This window comes from Nothobranchius furzeri, chromosome 6 (assembly GCF_043380555.1).
Source record: "Nothobranchius furzeri strain GRZ-AD chromosome 6, NfurGRZ-RIMD1, whole genome shotgun sequence".
Taxonomy (NCBI): Eukaryota; Metazoa; Chordata; class Actinopteri; order Cyprinodontiformes; family Nothobranchiidae; genus Nothobranchius; species Nothobranchius furzeri.
Window position 1 is genome coordinate 49,741,681 of NC_091746.1, and position 17,500 is coordinate 49,759,180.

A 17,500-nucleotide genomic window follows, 5' to 3' on the forward strand; every position below is an offset into this window, starting at 1 on the left:
TGACACCCAGATTTTTCTCATTATCCTTAATGATTTACAAAAGATATGTGAAGGATTGGCAAATTAAATAATTCTCCAGACAGAAGGTATTTTTTTAATTTTTGTTTCAGTTCTAATTTGAGATTATTAGCCAGTCATTGTAAATTGTTATCTCATGGTGTTATTTGTCTTATCTATAGCTTAATAAGCATTTAATAATAAGTTGCTTGATTTAATTTTTTATAGTAAAATGGAATTATTATGTCTTTCAGTTGTGTGTTAAATTATTTACACAAAATAATTATATTTTGTCTGGTTAATTTGTTCGGAGGGAAATCAGATTTCTGAAGACAACATGCATTGATGAAAGGTTTTCCTCACAATTATTCAAGAATCTAAACAACCTTTTATGTGCTTTATTTACAAAGTCCAACTTTATGTATTCACTAGGGGTGGGACTGAATCAGAAAACAATTAAATTAATTAAATGCTTTGTAATTAATTAATCTTGAATAACCACATTTTAATTGTCAGACAATTTGTTCCCAAGCAAGTTTTTTAAAATAAAAATAATGTCAGTGAGGCACACACGACACACCCACACTTCAGTGACAGAATTTCCCAAACCACAAGGTCTATTTGATTACTTTAGTAAAGTAAGCACATTTTATTCATATAGCACTTATCACAGACATAGAATCAAAAAGTGCTTCACATAGACCAAAACAAAATAAAACAAAGTCATAAGATCAAAATGATCTCAACTTTAGTTTCATTATAACCAGATAACCATTATGGGATTTGTTGGGATGTGTAAATATTAGTGTACGTGCTATTTATTACGCGTAAATGGACATGGAAATGTGTAAATGTTGTGTACTCAACTGAACACTAGGTGGCAGCAGAACCCTGCTAATAAATATAGAGGTGTAGTGTAGAGTTCAGGAGAAGTTCTGCTGAGGGTTACAAGGTGAAGGCTGCATGTGTGCTTGTCCCTCCTGTTGTAATAAAGTTCATATGGATATGGGTTCAAATGGATAGCACCTGTATATGGTGTTGTAGCCCAGATCTTGTTAGAGGTGTAGCTTGATGATATTTATTGATATATATATAGGGCATAAATTGTGATGCAAAACTTTTCCAGATCCCAATTGGGGGACGCTCTGTGTCACAGGGGTACATTGTTAATGCATTATTTTTTCTAATTGATTATTCATAATTAGCATGTAAAATTTCTACCCCTAGTATTTTATATTTGTAATTCCATTTCACAAGAAAAACATTTTTTTTGTTCTGCTTATTATAAAAAACAAGGAAGATCCTGATAGCTGCTCATTCTTAGCAGTTTGCTAAACTTGGGAGAAAATACCTGAATTTGGACGATGTCATCAAAAGATGCTGTTTTTTTTTTCATCAGGACACAATAACCTCCACAAATGTGAAACTTGGCTGTGACAATATGCCAGTTTTTGCAAAGATGGGTAAATTAACACTAAATATGATTAAATAAAAAAGCTAAGCATTGATAATAGATTTAAAATATAATTTTACCAAGCTAAGAAGAGTTATGGATCATGTATTAAATGCTGAGTTCATTCACAGCAATCACGTCATTTACTTTGGTAAATTATATTGTTTAAGAAAGTAAGACAATAGAGGATAGAAAACACCCTGAAACTTATGAAAGCATTCAGTCAGAACACAATACAAATAATGAAATAAAGACATACTGAAAACAACCAAAACAGAATAAACGTTGATATTTTGAGACTCATTGAGGTCAGCCTTTTTAGCCCCGTCAGAGCTGCAGTCTTCAAATTGTTGCATATTGTTATTTTTTGGCATTTGCATGTAATTGAATGAGACCTGAAACCAGTTTGTCTTGCAGATCTGCACCAGCCAACACCCAGTTAACCGAGGTGTGATCATTTTCTAAACAGCCCATAGTAAATACGCACATTTGCTCAGGTTTGATTTTGGCCTGATTCCAGCTCATATTTGTGAAAGGGTGTGCCGTCCATCCTTTGGTTTGTTGTCTCAGAGGCTTTTCTGTCACAGTGAAGTTGTGAGGATCCAGGTCATGATTACTGTGTGGTTTATGTAACCACTAAGATTCATAATAGTGCAACTAAAACTTTTATCATTAAATACATCCTGGTGGTCACGCCGTAGTTGGTGTGTTATGATTAAACATTGAATAATGAGCCATTCGTCTGTTTTAGAGTCCAGTTTTTGGTCCTTTTTATTTAATTAAACGTTTTCAGTCATAAACAACATTGGTCTTGCTTCTTTAGTTTTAAATGTTACACTTTTACACTTTCTCTTTTGCCTCGCAACCAAAGGAAGCTCACAATTTTATGACAGTGGCTGATTCCAATGCTAATTATCGCTCAGCTCACTGATGCTAATATTGCTAACTTCTGACATTTTCATCAAAACAATTTAAAGTAGCCTAACTACTGGTGCATCGTTTCATTATTTCCTCACTGTTGTGGAGTTTGATTCTCTCTCAGGGCTCAGGACCCAGTTAGCATGGTTTATGTTTTCAAAAGATGTTTTAATCAAACCGTAACTATCCTTTTTTAAAATGGCCAAATTCAGCTCTAAAAGTGAAAGGTTTCTAGACATTTAACCAAGTCATGAGCAGCAAATACATGTATATATTTTACTGTGGTTGGCAAGACATCTAAGCTTGTCCTGACAGCGTCCTAGAGAGTTAAACAGACACATTTCTCTGAGCTGCTCACCTGAATGTCATCTCACTGCTGTCTTTCAGCATCAGCAGTGATTCCTGAATTGGGAATGGGCATAATTTATTGATTTATCATGTTGCTGGCCGTATATCCTGTAGCGATCATACGTATATGATTTTTAAATTCAGTCATGCTCAACTTAACCAACGTTTACTCCTGTGTATGCCCAGGTAATCCTGACTGTCTCTACACGCTGACTCCAGACAGACTCACAGACGAAAGCAGGCATTTAAGAACACAGAAGAAGGTGAGTTAAACAGGAGAAAATCTATTTTCATCTCTTGAGTCTGTTTTTGTACTGTAAATGTTTGAAAGGAACAGATTATAGGTCAACTTGACTGAAAAAACATTTTTTAATTATTCTGAGTTTTTCATTCAGGCAGAACATGAAAATAGTCTACTAAACCTATCTCCTGCATTAGCTTCTGATAGAAAATAGGTGATGAAATGCCAGGGTTAGAAAATCCTGACAGTTCTACGTTACACTCTCACTTAACATTCATGAACTCACCCATCTTGGCTCACGTTGGGGAAGGCTGTTGTTGGTTTAGCATTTAGAAAACGGCAGAAACACGTCTCATCTTGTAGAAGCTACTGTTAGCATTAGGAACTCCACCACACAGCAGAACTCCTTCAGGCTTGTGTTATTTGTGGAGATAAGAGTAAACGGAGTCAGTGGTAGAGTCTTGTTGCTTTTATCCATTCAGAGTCCAAATATCAGAAAATAATAATAATATAATAATAATAATAATAATAACTTCAAGTTCTGTTGTCTGAAGCTCACCTCTGATCTGGCTCACTTCTAGTTCCTGAAACAGGCACACAGGAGCTTTTTTCCCCAGAGTATGACTTACAAGGCATTCATTCCTATTGGAGACCACTGCAAATGTATACAGGTTAAGTTGACCTTTAATGTGAAACTAAAACAGAGACGGGGTCCATGTTTCCTGTATGAGCAACCTGCGTCCTAAACAGCTACAGGTGTGGTGGCAGTCCACAGTAGCAGCTTTAACTCACTCATTGTCACTCTTTGTACTTTGAAATGTGCTCATATGAGTGACAAACTGTCTTTTCAAACCTCTTAACATCTTTCTCTGCTGGAGCTACACACGGATTCTTATTTTTTCACACTCAGCTGAAGCTGAACGTGACTCTGATATTGAATCCGGTGGTAAAGCGGGTCTGTTACACACTCTGGCGTAATACCGGGATGCCCTTTCAACTGTTTGTAAAAAAAATGTGGTTTAACCCTCTCAGTCTCAATACGTTTTGATAAAAGGACGAACAACTAAGTCCTTCAGGGGTACTTCTGAGTTAAAAAATGTTCATGAAATACGTATGTGGAGTAATCAGGTAGGTAGGTTTTAACATTGCAAATCTGCAACGCCTGCCTCCAGAGGGTTAAATTTACAGACTCAACCTTGAATAGCCCACAATCATCTCGCTTAACAAAAACACTTTGTTCATTTGTGGCCTTGTTATCACTCTTGTAGATGTATATTAAGTGTTTCTCTATGTTTGATGGGTGTTTTTGACCACAGTCGGTCAGGGTTTGTAGCCAGCTTGGGTAATGAGTTCTTCTTTAGTTAACGGCCTCCTAGTGAACGCAAAGTAGCCTTCATGCAGCTCGCCACTGGCCTTCCCAACCATCATCTCAGTAGGGGTGTGTGCGTGTGCATGCGTGTGTGCGTGTGTGCGTGTGCGTGCGTGCGTGCGTGCGTGCGTGCGTGCGTGCGTGTGTGTGTGTGTGTGTGTGTGTGTGTGTGTGTGTGTGTGTGTGTGTGTGTGATTGATTGCTGTAGAGAGTTTAGTGCCTCACCAGTGAGACTAAAGTGGGCAGAAAATGTAGCTTCAGTGCTTTTGTCCTTAGAGTGCCTAACTCAACCACTGCTGCTTTAGCTCAGTGGGAACTTAGTTTTGAGTGGTTTAATTTGCTGAGTTTGGTTTGTTTTGGTTCTGCTAAGAGCTAGAATGTCTTCAGGCTAAAGTACCAAGAATCTGTTTAAATGTAGCTTCTCTGGTTTGGAACAGGTTCATGTAACGTTTTAGCCGGTGTAAACTGTTGCAGTGTGTGTTAGAGGAAGTTGTGTTTTGTTGTGCTGAGCAGGCTAAACTACATTTTCTTGTTGGTCTGCATGCCTCACAACTTCCCTAAAATGAAATTGTTTCACATTTAGATTCCCAGAAACTTACTTAATGAATTTTTGTGCTCAAAAGAACAGAAAGTAGGAACGGTCAACCATCCACACTTTTTCGTCTCATCTGTTGCTCTGTCAGGTTTCTCTCCTTTCATCCTCTCATTTGCCATCCTTTGATCAACAGTTTTTGAACTCTTGTTCTTTTTGTTGTTTTCTCCTCACGTGTCGTTTCTTTTCTTATCCTTGTCCTGTAGCCGCAGTGTCCTTGAAGAAGCTGTGACTTTGCTGGTGAGCACAGCAGAGCACATCACTCTCCCTGTCTCACACGTGCTCAGTGACACTCACTCAACCCTCCTGAGTACACACACACAAACATTTGGTAGATCCGCTGTCGAGCGGAACCACTCTTACAAGTGTTTTCTTTGTTTCCCATTATTAATTTATCTTGTGCACCATACACTTAATGCAGATATTGACAAAGCTGTAGCAGAGGAAAACTGAGACATGTTGAGCCCAATATTTGCCCTCTGACTTCAGCTATGTTGAGATCTCCAGACGATTCATTTAAACAGAAAGTAAAGAGAGTTGTTGTACATATTAGGTTCATTTGGAATATTTTTCCCCCTTAAAATAAGTGTGTTTTTACCCTAAAACATAAACCTGTGGATTCAAATGAAAAATTTGTTTTAGATCCATTTTAATTTGATTCGATTTAATGCTTAGATTTCATTATTCTTCCTGAAGGTTTATCGCTGAGTTTGAACAAATGGCTTTTAGCTGATACTGTAGTTAGGCCACCAAACTGTAAACATGATCCCAGTTTGCCCTCTTTCTCATTAAAAGTGCCCTCCTCTAATCTTGGATCTGAAAAGCCCATTGTGACAGTTTTCCACAGCTCGTGAAATATAGATGGAGTCTGATTGTCTGCTTGTAAGACGAGCTGTTATAGTGGCTTGATGCTGTTTGTTCTCATTGGTCTCCGTTTTCCATTAGAGTGTGCTTTGGGTCACTGCTTCATCCTGCCACCTTATGTGTTTCCTGCTAGAGATCAAGTATCTTGCGGTGAGCTTGCTGCAGTGCTATATACGGCAGATGAGTTTTTGTTTCTGTGTCCTGAATCATTTTTTATGCATGACTCTGATCCCAAATTCATACTGATGTCATCACTGTTACATTTTTTGGCGATGTCGTCTAATTGTCGCCATCCTATCTCTTTATTTCTCTGTGTGTGTTTTTGCACCTATCTGCTTCTCTTTGTTTGTCCCACATTCAGCTGAGACTGCATCCGTAACCATGGTGACCATTCCCAAAGGGAAAAGTTGAGGATTCTCTTTCACTCACTTTCCTCCCCATTCTCTCAGGCGCCGCTGCATACTTGACGATTTCCTTGTGTGCAAATGAAAAGCAGAATCAGCAGCTCCACAATTGTTTAAAGAACTGATGCCAGTGAATCAGAGCGACCCAGATGTTATTTCTTGTACCCCTAAGAAGCCACGGCGCATTTTTTGTTTTAGTTTGATAACTGAAGCAGGTTAGAGTCTAATGTTGACCTAACAATGCTAACGGTGAATTAGGAGCAAATATTTGGCTCAAAAAACATCTCAAGCTACTAGGGCTGCCACTAACGACTAATTTCATTTCGATTATTCTACCGACTAATTTACCGACTAATCGATTAGTCTAAACGATTAGTTTTGTTTAAGAAGAAAAAACAATTAAGTTTTAGGTTATTTTCAACAAACTTAAAACATTTATTTCTCAAAACATTCATTTATGGAAGTACAACCTTGCAAATAAAAATCACACCTGTAAATTAAGTGCCAATTCCAACAAAATCATATTTACCTTTTATGTAAATAGAAAAATATCAAAAGGTTCGTTGACCAAATTCAAGCTTTTAACTTGAGACTGAACAAGAAGTAAACAAAGACACCATTTTGGCATTAATAAAACATTGTTGCAATCCATTTGTACTAAACGTGCAGTATTTTTTCTTACTAAACCAGTGCAGCAGGTTGCCTAGATGTGTCATCAGGCATTCGTTGTTAAAGTTAATGTTTTCTGAGATATTAGGACAAAAATGAAACGAACAAGTCCATCATGAGAACAAGAACAAAACTGGACTCAATGGCTCAGTAGTGCAAATTTACATTTTAAAGAACTTTGAAAGGTAAGTTGAATTTGAACTGCATTTTTTTACAGGTCAAGAGAAGTGTTGTGTTGAATGAGGTTAAACTTCAGTGTTAACATGTCCACATGTTCTGAACTCAGAGGATTTGTGCTTTTGGGGGAGGTGTGTTCCTGAAAATATCGGAGTATTTCTTCTCTCACAAACCCACTTTCATCTGTTTCATCACCACTGTCATTCATGCTGGATGTGTCAGAGTCTGAACCAAGCAACTTGTCCAGTAAAGAGATGCGCACACTTGTCCTCTCTTCTGTGGTTGCTTGAACCTCCAAAGTGTGCTGCTGCTGTGACTTCTCTACCACCTTCCGTTTCTCTTTGCGTGCAAGATCTTGGATTTTAGCCTGCAGGCTCACATTTTCATCTGTAGATAAGAATTTTAAGTTTGCGAAACCTGGGTTCCAGGGAAGTTGCTATTAAGCTTGTATTTGCAGCATCATTCTTGTAGGTCATCTCAGCATCCCACCTTTTGGAGATTTCTTCAGCTGCAGCGGCCTGAAAAGCTTTCACAGCAGTGTTGTCAAAAGCTGAGGTCTGTGTGGGCTTAGCTACTCCTTTAATTAGGGATGGTAGAGAAGATGGTGTCACATATGATGCCCCACTTAGGTAAACAGTGGCCCATTCTAATGGTTTGAGAGCTTGTTCCAACTCTTCCAGCAGGCTCCACTGATCAGCTTTGTGATCAAGGTAATGCTTTTTTCTGTGTGTCACTTCTGGGTCAGACAGACATGCTGTGATGGGCCATCTCTGCTTGAGTAGGCGACTGATCATGTGGTATGAGCTGTTCCATCGAACACTAACGTCTTGAATGAGCTTTTGTTCAGGCTTGTCTGTTTTGCTTTGAGACTTGTGGTGGCAGCCTCACTCTTTTTGAAATGTTCAACCAAGGATCTTGCAGCCCCAATTGCTTTTTGGATTTGTGGAAGCTTTAGAGCATGGTTTACTGCCAGCTGTAATGTGTGGCCAGCACACCGGACAGATGATATTCCATGCTTTCTTCTAAAAGCTTGAGAGCTGCAACTACATTAGCTGCATTGTCATGTACGATGGGCTGTATCTTAGATGTAGGAATTTCAAACTTTTCAAGTGCAGCTTCAATCCTGTATGCAATATTCTCTGCAGTGTGTCTGTCTTCAAGTGGCATTGTTGTCAAACTGTAGCTCATGAGCTCCCATTTTTCATCGATGAAATGGTATGTTATGCCCAAGTGGGCCACTGTGGAAACACTCGTCCAGGCATCTGTTGTTAAGCTGATCATGGAAGTACCAAAAGAAAGTGCAGTTTTTACCTTTTGTAGCTCTTCGGAATATTTCTGTTCCATCATGTTGGTGAAGCACGTTCTTTTAGGGAGAATGTAGCCAGGTTGAAATGTTTTCATCATGGCACGAAAACCATCGTCATCCACTGTACTGAGCGGCCTCATGTCTTTAACAATCATCTCCAATATGCTGTCAGTGAGAGCTGCTGCATGCTGAGGTGAGACGTCCTTTTTTTGAAGGAATTCTGTGACTTGGCTTTGACGATGACTAAGAGAAAGGATAAGAAAGCAATAAACTAATTGGGATTTGATCTGAATCAAACAATTTGGTTAAATCTAATACATATGTGCATTTTGGATTGTTTTATTATTTTATGTTTGTATTTTTAACAACCTATTAACCAAAAATATTATCTACCTCATCAAATATTTTAAAACAAGAAGCGAAACATGTGATTAGATGTAGGTCCGTGAAGTTTGCATTCTTTACTGTTTAAAACTTGTTTTTCAAATATAAAATAAAGAACCGTTCTCTACCAGAGTTTCTAAAAATAACAACTATAAACGAAATCTACGTATAACTTGAAATTACCACATGTAATTTTCCTTTCAGAAATATGTGGTAAGCAAGCATAGAAAGTTTAAAAATAATACTTACAGCGGTGGTTTGGATTTTTCCGGTGGCTCTTGAATTGCCCCAGTATGCCTCCTTTTCAGGTGTTCGTGCATTGCGGTGGTGCTGCTGTGGTAGGCCAAAGAAGCCTTACAGAGAGTACAAACTACTCGTTTGTTTTCTGTTTGCCTAAAATATTCCCATACCTTTGAGCCCTTTGGCCTAAATAAAGTTTTACTGACCGCCTCGGCACCGTCTTCACTTTCCTCCATGATAGTTTTGTTGTAAAACAGATGGGAAGAAAAGCCGCTGTCTGAGGGCAGGTCCATGGGTGACACGCGCAGCAATTATTTGGTTTGTTTAAAATGGATGCATCGGCGGCAAAAAAATCACCTCGACAATATTTCATACTCAACGTCATCGGTTAGGTTGACTATTCGAGGCAGCACTACAAGCTACATTTTCAATTACCAACAACTCAATCTTAGAGTGAAATGTCTGAAGTGAATAATGAGTCAGTTGTGGCATTTTACTTCCTTAAAGGAGTTGTTCAAAACTATAACAGCGATATAACAGCAAAACAGCAAACAACCACACTTCATGATGGAGAAAACTACCATAATAGGTGTAGTAAGTGCTCCTAATCGTCAAATTCCCAAGAGTGCTAACACCATATATGACTAAATAGTTATCTACTTATAAACATGCTGCATATGACTCATCTCTGCTTGTCATCTAGACTCTTCTGGTGCTGATCTGTAACTGGCAACAGCCACAAATCTCACAGAACGGGGGTGAGAATGAGATTTTTTTTGCTTTCAAATAGACTGTAGTAAACAGGGCTGCAACAAAGAATCGATAAAATCGATAAAAATCGATGAAGAAATGTGTTGGCAACGCATTTCTCATTTCAGAACAATCAGAATCCGATATTGATATCGGATATCGGCCCAAAAACACTGTATCGGAATATATCAGACTGCATCACAAATTTCCAATATTAGCACTACGTTCCGCTTTAAATTCCATTCCAGCAATTCTATACATCAGCGTCCAGATCCAACTTGCAAAGTCCACCTGATCAGAACAGTGTGTGCTAACAAAGTAGCAATGAGTTAGAGTTTGGCTCAGTGCAGCACTTGTCATGCACAAGTTTTCCATGGTAGAACAGACCCTGGGAAGATTAACATGACGTTTTTACAGTATGTGAAATTGAAACTTTAGACACTTGTAGCAGTTGGTCAGTGAACAATATTGTTTTTTTTCCCTTATGTCCCTAACTGTTCACATTTATGCAACCAAAGGTTAATAAAACATTGGTCAGTTTTTTATACTTACTGTTGCTGGCTTTGGTTTTCTGTTTGAGTAAAATCACTTGATCAAGCCTTTTAGACATTCCACACTACAAAATAGGTAAAAATATGTATGATTTGTGCTGATATCATATCGGATTGATATTGGTATCGGTCAGTACTGAAGGCTGCAATATCGGTATCAGAAGTGAAAAATGTTGTACTGGGACATCCCTATTCAGAACCAATGCTGTCAGGTTCAAGTTTGCTTGGCTAAACACCACTGCAGGATTACAGCAAGCCACTGTAACATGAAATTCACAAACGCGCCTATCTGTGAACATTATTTAAACTGGATTTTTGTCAAACCGTACATAATGAATATGTCACCATTACATTTTTAACAGTAGAAATGAAATGTTATTAGCATTTCCAGTAGCTTACTATTGAAGTGGTTAATACATAAAACTTTAGTGATCATAGTTTAATTATGGATATATTTAGATGATAGCATGTTGTTTTGCACGCTACTAAACTGTTTTCTAATCACGCTGTGTTGTTCAATAAAGTAAAGGAAGGAGAGAAAAAAAATGTTTCCCTAGCAATTTTTAATTAAGTAATTTAGTTAATGATATTTGTGGGATATGTGGGGTCTTTTTAATCTGTAAAGGACTTTGAGTTACATTTTTTGTATGAAAGGTGCTTTATAAATAAAGTTTGATTTGATTTAAATTTTCCGATTTTATCTGATTAATTGAGTCGAGACCCCATCCGATTCATCGATGATCCAAATAATCGTTTGTTGCAGCCTAGTAGTAACCACATTTGACCACAGGATACCATTCTTACATATTGCACCTTTAAAAGTGTACAAAGACTAAATTACACACGAGACACAGCAGGGAAGGTGAATCTTGTGTCTCCTCGCTTTTAGCAGCCAATATTGCAGTCCAGTCTACGGTACTAATAACAAGGCAGTAAGACACAAAGACAATAAAACAGTAACTTTCTGTCTGACATTTACAGAGTAAAACTAACAGCAGGATGTTATAATCTAGGTGCTGCTGCTGTAATGGGAGAGGTGGCTTGGAAAGAAATAGATTTGTACTCTGGTGACGGCTGCTTGCTTTAGTGTAACAGTTGTTCCTTTTACTAAAGCATCATTTCCTGGTTTGAAGACCCAGTCTAGTGCAGCTCTGATGCTGGTACCCATTTGATCTGATCCCAGTTCATATGAAAGTCTATTAGTCTTAATTTTCTGAAAATTAAACAAAAAAAAAGGAAGATTAGGAGATTACCAACAGTGACTTCACAGATTTACGATATTTTTAAATTTCTGCTTAGAAATTGTGCTTTCATGGACAGGATATAGTCTGATTTTGAGTTACAGATTGAGTTTGATCATGCTGATTTCTGGACGATACACACACACACACACACACACACACACACACACACACCATTGTCGGTCCTTGGTTCAAATCTCCTAGTACGTTTCTTCTTCCAATTTAATGAATTACTTTATAAAAGTTAATCATTTGTTTATCTAAAAGGAACAAACAGGTTTTATTGATGGTAAATAAAAAACACAACATAAAATTAGAAGTTTTTTTAATTTGTCTTTTTTAATCTTGAGTTGTGGACTTGAAGGAGATGTTCTCGAGCAAAATCAGCCAAAAGATTAAGTGGGAGTTATTTTTGCATAAATGTTGCTAATCTTTGTCAGTTGTTTAACCATGAATAAAGAATTCTGTTATTGCAGCAGTTTAAACACTAAGTGGCCTATAATATAGTGGCTTCTAGAGATCTACAACCCCCCAAGGTGCTTTACAACCCAAACAGTATTTCACTCATGCACACACACACACACATTCACACAGTGGCAGTGATGAGCCACATTGTAGTCACAGCTGCCCCGGGGCACACTGATAGAAGTGACCTGCAACATGGGTGAGTCTTGCTCAAGGACACCCGCAACAGATGGAGCTCGAACCTTCAACCCTCCAGTTATGGGGCGGCCACTTAACTCCTATCTTGTGATCAAACTAATCAAGTGTTCTGTTGTTCTTTTGTATTTTTGACCTTTTTCATACCTTTTTCTCATCACTTCCTCTGTTTTTTTTTCCTAATTTAAAACACACTTCTGTTCAAGCTGTGTGTGTATTTAACATAATGAATCCAAATAAAAGCATTTTGCTCCTAAAACCTTTCACACACCCCTCCCCATACGGCAAATCTCTCTGCTTCATGCATCCCGCTACACTTTTGCTGCCTTATCCTCTCATTTCCAGCCTCTCACTTACTTTCCTTTATCCCTATTAAATGCCATCCCTCCTCTCCTCTCCTCCCTCCTTTTCCTTCCTTTCTCACTCAGTCCCTCCTTTATCTCCCCTCAGTCGGAGAGACGGACAGGAAGGAAGTGTTTAATGACACCTCCCTATTCAACATAGCCCAAATGGAGCTGGGCTGAATGGAGGCTCTGATAATTTCATGTTGATGCAATGCAGATTAAGAAATAAAAACTTTGTTTGCAGGAAACATTTGTATTTTGCACATATTTAAAGGAGAGATTTCACATAAAAACGTCTGCCTGTGCACAACAGATGTGTTAACTTTTGGAATGTTCATGCTATTTGTAATTAACAACAAAAAGAAAATTAGATGCTACAAAAACTCTGAGTAAGTGGTTTCCTGTTGTGCATTTTTCCATTTTCCATTTAACCAAACGGTGAAAGCTGCCCACAAACTAACAATAACACATACAATTGTAATTAAAGCAACTGATTATTAGGAAAAATTCCAAATGCACACACTTCCTGAAGGTGTTTTCTTTCAAATGTGTTGAAGACGATTCAATTATTTAAAAAATGCATTTTGTTCTTTTAGGTCTTCCTGTTCAACATCTGTCATCAGCAGCTGTGCTCCTGCTCTTATTAATACACACAAATCAGACAGAGAGGGGAGCAGACACATCGCTAAGCAGCCTTATGATTGTGTGCTCACTAACCTGCCTTTGTGTATGGAAGCCCATTAGGGAATTAGTCCACATCTGGACAGTCCTGGCTGTCCTCATGAGCACACACACTACTTATACAGTATTCATTTCATAATTGAGATAAACTTTTGACCTACTTTACATTGATTTAATGTATCTGTTGGTGACCTATTTCCTCTTCATTCTATGATTGAAGTCAAAGATCTTAAATTCCATAAGTTCTGCAAAATTTGATTAATGGACTTTTTTCTTAAATATTTCAGTTGGACATTTTTCATTTGTAATAATGTCTAAAACCTGATTGTTAAGTTCATAAATCTTCCTGGGCACACACACGTGCACACACATGGTGGGATGGGTGTGACAGCTTTTGTATGTTTGCAAACACAAGCTTAGCAGTGAAGAGCCTTTTGGGCAGGATTAAGCTGCTAAGTGTCATTTGAGGAGACAAGTAGGCCAAAGACCTCTACGGTGTCACCAACACTGCCTGTGTCACTAGCTCCCAGTGTGAGTGCAGCGGTATAAAGAACTGGTGGGAGGTAGAAGGGTTGCTGCAGAAAAACTAAGGAGACAGTCGGCAGCACACACACACGCACACACACTGTGTGTATGTACATATACAAGTCCTCTCTCAGATGGCGGCACTGCCTTGACTGAGCAGTGGCAGGACCATCTGTTCCTGCTGAAATCAGCACTACACACACACACACACACACACACACACACACACACACACACAAACACACACACACACACACACACACACACAGAGAGTTGTAGCGTGCTTTGGTTCTGACATAGCGATAGTCTATTTATTCCTCACACTGACGCAGGGCGCTGCTGAAATGACATGGACGCAGGACCAAACGCTGCATACTGGACGAGTGAATGCACAGATGGATAAGTGGAGCAGAGAGAGATGGATAACTGAACACACACACAGCACATACCTCCTTCCATTTTAACAATCGATCACGGGGAGTTACATACCCCGTAAGTGTTATCTATTTTCCATCCCAGAAGCAACATCAGCACTTCTGTCTGCCTTCTGCCATCTCATCAATACTCTGCGTTCTGACCTCTACTTGCCTGCATCGGGGCACGGTCTGAGCACATTCTCTGTTATCAAATGTATAAACAAACAAAAGAACCAAAACATTCATAAATAATTCTGTATGGTAATAGTTATACTTTTATGTAGCGGTATGGTTGAATAGGGAGAGATTCCGTTTTGCTGTCCCGATTATCAAAACAAACAGCTGTGTATGGTTTTTGCAAAAATTCAGCTTGCCACTATAAATTTAGCAGGGTATTGACGAACACCTGGAGGCACAAAATTATGATAAAAATGATACAAGTTTTTATTTGGAATCACACGGAACTGATGATAAAATTAACTATGCAACTAGTTGAATTTATTGGTCGTGTTTAGTTAATTATGTGACATAATGGTAGACAGTCTGTGGCTACTGTGAACTTTTTCGTGTTGCATTTTGTCACTGAGTATCTGAAAGTATTGACTGTTTATATTTTTAATTTGGTGAAGTCCTTAGGTCGGATGCCCTTCCTGACCCAACTCCCTGCCTTTATCCGCGCTTGGGGCCGGCACAAGGAATCTGGCTTTTGACCTCCTATTATTGCATTAAAGTAACACAATGCACTTTCCAACTCCTCTGCCCTACTGGTTGAAAGTGGAATTACAACTGTGGTAAAAAAGCTTGAAAAAAAAAATTGTTTTCTTCTTGTGCTTTTTATTGATGATTGACGAACTGAAAATGCTAACTGCTAGCATTACAGCTACCCGCTCCACATAACTGACTAGTGCTGTTTTTGGTCAAGACGTCTGCAGAGTGGTTTCAAATATGAAACTGGTCAAGTTTCTAACTCAACCATAAATGTTAAAGCTCTTGCTTCAAGTTTAAAAACTACCTATTGTTACTTTAAGTTTAGTCACAATTATTCCAATCCCTCACAACAAGGGCGTAGGAACAAGTTTAATATTGGGGTGGGGGTGGGGGGTGGGGGGTGGGGGAGACACATGTTGGAAATCCAACAAATCTGTTGTAGGTCAATATTTAGGTCAACGTCACTGAAAAAAATACATTAAATGATTATTTCTGATTCTAACGTGTCACTGAGTGTTTCATGCAGGCTGAACATGAACATAGTCTCCTACCGCTACCTTCTGCATTAGCTTCTGATAGAAAATCTGATAGACAGTGAAACTCTAGGATTAGAAAAGTCTGACAGATGTGACTCTGGGTGTAAGACAAAGCCCAGAAAGACAAGAAAATAACTTTTATAGCCCAGTTCACTAACATTCTGGTTTTTTTTTTGATCGGGGACCCATGAGCCAGCCAGAAGGGGAGGAGACTTAGGCTCCCCATTAGCCAGATCCAGGTGATTACTGGCCAACGTGGACATTTTAATTATAAAAAAGCTGTTTATGTGTCAGTACTGTTTTATTTTTATTTAATAATATGAATGTAGGATATATTATCTTATTCATAAGGGCAGAGATGTGTAAACAGATTTAATACAAGACTAAAGCTGTGAATATTCAGTCTGAATTGATCTGACTCTGATCAGAATATTTTAAACTACATCAGCCAACAATGCTGACCAACAATCAGAAAAATCTGTTTGCTTCTGACAGAATGAAAAAAGAAATAATTCACTTACAACAACAGCTGGAACTACATTAATTTTCAGATGGACAAAAGAAAAAAAACAGTGGCCAAAATTGCAGTCTAAATGCACCAGAATGCAGAGTTTAACACTTATTTTTCTAATATTTCTAAGGAAGCGTGTACAGAATGTAATTTATTCTTAAACTGTGCTGCCCAGCCCTACTTGTTATGGGATTACATATATTTAACTGTGTTCACGTATTATTACATTCAAATCTTCCTCTCATCAGCAACCTAAAACCATCTCATTCTTCACTGTAGCACCTACCTGCACCTCAGCAGGTCTGGCTCTCCCTGTCTCACCCTCAGCAGGTCTGGTGCTCCCTGTCTCACCCTCAACTGGTTCCTGCTGAACTTCATCTGATCTCTAATATAAAAACAGTGGACATGAATAAGGAGTAAAAATACTGTTGGACGACTAGTGCAACATTAAAATCATGGTTGTTATAGTATTATTTAGTCGTGTTCACTTGTTATCATGCTCGAATCTTCCTCTCATCATCAACCATCTAAAATCTCACTCCACTGTAGCACCTACCTGCACCTCAGCAGGTCTGATGCTCCCTGTCTCACCCTCAGCAGGTCTGGCGCTGCCTGTCTCACCCTCAGCAGGTCTGGCGCTGCCTGTCTCACCCTCAGCAGGTCTGGCGCTGCCTGTCTCACCTTCTTCATCATTTTCCTGCTGAACTTCCTCTGGTCTCGTATATGAAAAAAGTGACATGAATAAGGTTTAAAGTTGAAATGTGATGAGAATGTCACAAACAAGCAACATCACACTTACAAACTCCATTTTTATGTGGAGATTCAACTTTTTTATTTATTTCTTGTCAAATGGTTTTTGTCTGTTTTCTGTAAAATTCGCCATTTTTTGTTGACCAGTAGTGTTGTTTAATGTTTAATGCTAACTAGCAAGATGTTTACGTTAGTCAGCCATTTTAGCGTTTGACCAGAAATACAATTATACTCTTGGACTAAATTATTACCAACTCACAATTCCTTTCTTTTTTTTGCCCATGAGAAGAACTCGCTGAGCTGCTGCCATCTGTCTCTGACACCTTTTTTGTGTGACCTTCTTCGCCCCTCTTTCTTTATTCTGCTCTCCCCACCTATTCCACCTTCCTCAGGATCCACTGATTTCCCTCTTTCCTACTCACTCTCTCTCTTTCTTAACATTTTTTCTTTTAAATCGCAATTGCTTATTCTTGCTCATTTTAAATATATTTTTAAACATTTTTATCTTGAGAGGTGCTATAGAAATGATTTCTTCTTCTTCTTCTTCTTCGTCTGCGTCTGCGTCTGCCCCGGCTCTGACTCCTGCTTCACTCAGCCTGCCTGCCTAACTCCCTGAGGGGAGGGGCTGTGTCGGTGAGAAGTTCGTGGTGTCTTTCAAAATAAAAGCTTGCGAGTCAAATATTTCAAAATCAATATTTTTCTTCTCCATGTTATTGGGGGGACTAATGCGCGTTTGTCCAATATTGGAGGCGACACGTCCCCCCCGGTTCCTACGCCCTTGCCTCACAAAGTTGTCTCACGATTGTCACACTTTCTGGCTCCTGAAACCACACTAAGAAGAGCAGAGACATGCCTAATGATTGTG

General features: G+C 38.7%; 1 protein-coding gene across 5 annotated transcripts in view; it reads left to right on the plus strand.

Moving 5' to 3' along the window:
- The window catches only part of strbp (spermatid perinuclear RNA binding protein), a 141,879-nt gene that overhangs the window by 35,545 nt on the left and 88,834 nt on the right, over positions 1–17,500 (plus strand). For all 5 annotated transcript variants that reach the window (XM_070552278.1, XM_070552277.1, XM_070552281.1 and 2 more), the window contains exon 2: positions 2,903–2,979. The gene's annotated coding sequence lies outside the window, so the exon portion shown is untranslated. The remainder of the gene's footprint in view (positions 1–2,902; positions 2,980–17,500) is intronic.